General features: G+C 68.9%; 1 long non-coding RNA gene across 1 annotated transcript; it reads right to left on the bottom strand.

Annotated features, from left to right (window-relative positions):
- Positions 1-1,013: 1,013 nt before the first annotated feature.
- LOC103904679 lies at positions 1,014-1,577 on the bottom strand. The gene is made up of 4 exons (XR_002086288.1): positions 1,518-1,577; positions 1,309-1,371; positions 1,173-1,205; positions 1,014-1,076 (listed from the first exon to the last, which is right to left on the bottom strand). It is a non-coding gene; the product is annotated as an uncharacterized LOC103904679 (long non-coding RNA).
- Positions 1,578-4,730: the final 3,153 nt, after the last annotated feature.

Below are 4,730 nucleotides of genomic sequence, written 5' to 3'. Positions count from 1 at the left end.
CACCCTGCACCCTGCGCCCAGGCAGCCGCCCTTGTCCCCTGGGGATCCTCTCTCACCATCACCCTGGTGGAGGGGACACTCGGAGGAATCCGTTTCCCGTCCTTCCCAGCACCCCACAGCGTGGACCGGCCAGCCCTGGCCAGGTCCCCATGCTCCCTCCCGGCCCCCCACGCTCTCACCTGAGCTCCGGGGTATCCTGGCAGACCCCGAGCACCCTGGGGGAAGCAGCACACGTGAGCGCGGCCGGGACCCCCGGCAGCCCCACGGGCGGGGACAGAGCTCTGCCCCACGCTCATCCCACTCGCCTCCACCCCGGCTCTGGGCTGCCGGTACCTTGGCACCCTTCCTCCCTGCAGCACCTCTCTGGTCACACCCGTTCTCGCCCTGGGAGGGGAGAAAAATCCCAAAGCAGATTACTGTAGGACCTACACAAATACCCCTCTTCCCAAAGCTTCCTTGGCCATGGCTTTTCCATGCCTCCCCCGGCTGCAGTGCCCCCGGGGAGGACCCCACACCCCCGAGGGGCACAGCCTTACCAGGGCACCCTTGGGCCCCCGCGGTCCCACGCTCCCCTTCCTGCCCTCGGCTCCTGCCGTCCCCTGGAAGAGAAAGCGGGGCTGCAGGCTGGGGGTGCACGGGGGGAGGCTGCCAAATGCCACGTCGTGGTATCGCTCACCTTCTCCCCTTTGGGGCCGGCTGGGCCAGCAGCTCCCTGGGAGCCCTTGGCTCCGGGCAGACCCTGGGCGAAAGGCAAAGGCGGATCAAGGATGCCGAGGAGCACCCCTGGGGCGGGCACCCACCGGCACAGCCGCCGGCTCACGGTGGCCACCAGCACCCACTAGGGACCCCAGCACAAGGAGGGGGACGGCACCTGAAGTCCTCTGCTCCCCAGGCGGCCGGTCACACCCTTCGTCCCCCGTGGCCCCGGCAGCCCCTGCAAAGGGAAAGCAGAGAGGGCAGCGGGGGTGCCCGCCCAGGGGTCCCAGGGCTGGCAGGGGCTTCCCTGGCCTCACCTGGGTGCCTCCGTAGCCCTTCTGTCCCCCGGGGCCGGGGCTGCCACGGTTCCCCTTCTTGCCCTGTGAGGAGACGGGACAGCTCAGGCTCCGGTGGGGAGATGTCCCCGGTTCCTGGGGCAGACAGATGCCCGTGTCTTCAGGTGCTGCCAGCCCTACCTGTGCTCCCTGCTGCCCTTTCTGGCACGAGGTCTGCGGAGGGAAGCGCCGTCAGCGGCCACGTCCCCAGCACAGGGACTCATGGCACAGGGACACCCGGCGCAGACCCTGGTGCCCCCCTGCTCATGGCACCTACCGGGTGAGCGGGGGGACCTGGGGGTCCCACTGGCCCCGGGGGACCATCCAGGCCGGGGTCTCCCTGGAAATCACGGGTGTTGAGAGGGAAGCAGAGCTCCTGGCTGTCCTCCCAGCACATCTCGTCCCCAAAAGGGTCCTGCCGACCAGGTGCTCCACCGCCGCCACCCGGCATCCCCGAGCACCGTCCTGGCCCCTGCCAGCCCTTACCTGGGGACCCCCATCTCCTCTCCACCCTGGGGTGCCGGGCTCAGGGCTTCTCCTCCCGGGTGGCCCCTGGGGAGCAGAGAGGGGGCTCAGCGAGCCCCCCAGCACCCTGTGGAGCCCCAGGGCTGCAAGCCTGTACTCACCACCTCTCCACAAGGGCCTGGGGGCCCCTTCTCCCCCCGGGCACCCCGGGAGCCTTTCTGCCCCTAGGTGAAGGCAGGAGGAAGGGATTTAGCAGCTGGGCGGCAGGCAAAGGAGGCAGTGCTTTGCCGAGGCTCAGCCGTGCAGCGCCGCACCTGCCTCCCTCGGGACCCCTTCTCTCCAGGGCGGCCGGGGGTCCCCAGTTCACCCTGGGGAGGAGAAAGGAGGCTGCGCCCGTGCCCGTGCCCATGCCCGGTCCCGCTCGGGTGGCTGTGCCGGGATGGAGGGAGGGCTGCACCGGCTGGCTGGTGCAATGCCCCGCTGCACAGCTCACCTGCTCCCCATCCACGCCGTCGTAGCCGGCTTCTCCAGGAGATCCCTGCACGGAGGTGACACGGTCTGATGCCAGTTTATACGGCACAGGTGAAATAGCCAGGTCCTGGCTTTGCCCCATTTCCCCCAGCACCCCAGGCCATCCCACCCCTCCATCCATCATGACCATCTCCCATTCCCCTCCCCGGATCCCTCTCTTCCCTGCCCATCCTCGAGGTCTCCTTGCCGCTGCCAGCTGTCCATGGCCTTGGCCACCATTGGTGCCTGCAGGAGCCACAGGATAAACCACGAGGCAGGGACGTACCTGCTCCCCAGGGTGACCCACGAAGCCCTGCAAAGAGACACAGGAGAGCAGCCGGGGAGCGGTGGGCACCCACGCTGCAGGATGGAACCATGCTGGGCTGGGACGGCCCCTCACCTTCGGTCCACACTGTCCCGGGCATCCCTGCATCCCTCGGCTGCCGTGGAGACCTTGTGGTCCCTGCTCCCCCTGCACTCGGGAGGGGAGAGGAGGCTGTCAGTGGCAATGTGGTGGTGGGGGTCCCCTTCGCCCCTCGTCCCCAGGGCCACCCTCTCCCATCCCCAGGGGTCCCACAGCCGACTCACGCTGTGCCCGTGCTCGCCCTCGTCTCCAGCGCGTCCCTTGCTGCCTGTCACTCCCTAGGACAGAGAGACCCTGGGAACGGCAGCCGTGACCCCCCGGCCCGATGACAGACCCCAGGCTGGGAGCCAGCACGGCTGGGCTCCCTTCCCAGCTCGGGGAGGAAGGGCTTGAGCGGGGCAAGGGCTTGAGCTGAGCTGAGCTCCCAGGGCTCCTCTTGGCCCTGGGAAAGGGATCCAGGGCTGTGCATGCAGCACGAGGGTGCAATTCCCCTGGGGAAGCATCGTGAGCCCTCCCCCACCCCCTGGGCCTCGGTTTCCCCTTGCTTTGCTCAGCGCTTCGGCACCATGGCTGCAGCATCAAGGTGGGCACGGCCCAGCCTCAGGGTTTGCTCTGGGAGCCCGGCTGGGTGATGCAGAGCCCACGCATCCGTCCCAGCAGAGAGGGATGGGAAGGATGGGACTGCTCTCCTGAGGGCATGGTGGGGGGCCTGGGGAAACATCCCCTCTGATGGGGAAGGGAAAGGTCTGAGCCCTGCCCCGGGCTGTCTGCAGGGCTGGGCATCCCTCCCGCATCCCCCCACTCTCCCAGTCCTTTACCTTGTTCCCTCGGGGGCCGCCGGGGCCTCGCAGACCGGGCAGCCCCACGCAGGTGCAGGGACACATCTGGCAGCACGTCCGCTCTGCCAGGGCCAGCTGCAGGGAGAGGGTGGCACCCCCACTCAGAGCCCACAGGGATCCCACCACCCACCCCACCGCTGCTCATCCTCACCAGCTCCTGTGCCACATGCCCACCAGCCTCCGGCATGTCCACAGCGAGCTGCTGCCCGCTCCCCAGCCATCGCCCAAACTCCACCTGCTGCAGGTCCCCCAGCCCCGTGACGTTGTTCACCGCCACCGTCACCAGCAGGTCAGCCTGGTCTGGAGGGGACGGGGTGTCACGAGGCGTCACGCTGCGCCGGGTGGCCCCTGGCCCCCACCAGCTTTCCCCACTCACAGGGGTCACCCGGCCAAGCCTCGCACAGCCGTTGCCACCCCACCTTGCAGCCAAGCCGACATTGCCGCTTCCTTCATCTTCCCTGCATCATCATCCAGCCCATCCGTGAACACCAGCAGCACCTGGGCGAGGAGGCGGGGGCTGGTGCTCTGCAGCAACCCCCCAGCAGCGGGAGCGCCCGGCATCCCCCAGCCTCACGGGGAGCAACGGGCGTGGCTGTGCCAGTGCCATACCTTGGCATCAGCCGCCTGCCGTGCCAGGGTGCCAAGGAAGCTCTGCAGGGCGGGCTGGTTGAGGTAGGAGCGCTGGAAGGAGTGCGCCCGCGCCAGGCGTTGCAGCACATCCACCCAGGGCTCCCGCAGCCGGGCCTGGAAGAGGGTGTCCCCGTCCCGCTGCGTGCTCTGCAGGCTGATGCTCAGGTCAAGCGGGCTGCAGGTAAGGTGGTCCAGCGCTGCCAGGTCCCGCAGAACCCGCTCCAGGTAGGGCTGCAGGTTGGACTGCTGGTAATCGGTGACGTCCAGGGCCACCAGCACGTGGAGGGTGCATGGTCCTGCAGGGCAGAGCGTGGAGACCCAGCCGGGCTACGTGGGATCCCGGCTGTGTGGGCTGGAGTGTGGCATCCCCCAGGGGGACATGCGTGCCCCACGGTGGGACACCTCCCCAGCACGGCCATGCACAGGGATGTTCTCGCTCACCCGCCTCCCGGCTCTGGACACCTGCGGCCGCGAGGACGAGCAGAGCCACGGGAAAGCAGACCCCGCACAGCCCCATGGCCCCAGCGTGGCACGGCTCGGCAGGACACTGTGGTCACCGTCGGGGAACCAGCTCCTCCTGTGCCCGGCGGCTGCAAGGCGTGAAGGCAGGGCTGCGGCCAGGAGGCAACTGGCAGCAGCGAGAGCAGAGCACGTGCCTCGGGGAGGCGGCGGGCCCAGAGCTGCTTCCAGCTCTCCATCCATCACTGCTGACAGGTCATCCATGGAGTGCAGCCCAGCCCAGGGCCACTGTGGCTGTCCAAGCTGAGCCAGCGCTGGCCTCATCCTGCCCACCTGCTTGGCCGCTTGCAGACAGTGCTGGGCACGTTTTGCTTCCCGGGGCTGCAAAGCACTCGCTCGTGGTGAGCTGCGGGGCTGCTGGGGGGGGGGGGG

The sequence above is a fragment of the Aptenodytes forsteri genome, unplaced genomic scaffold (assembly GCF_000699145.1).
Source record: "Aptenodytes forsteri isolate BGI_AS27 unplaced genomic scaffold, ASM69914v1 Scaffold168, whole genome shotgun sequence".
Taxonomy (NCBI): Eukaryota; Metazoa; Chordata; class Aves; order Sphenisciformes; family Spheniscidae; genus Aptenodytes; species Aptenodytes forsteri.
The sequence above is the reverse complement of the archived record's forward strand: the minus strand, read 5'-3'. Positions and strand labels throughout refer to the sequence as shown.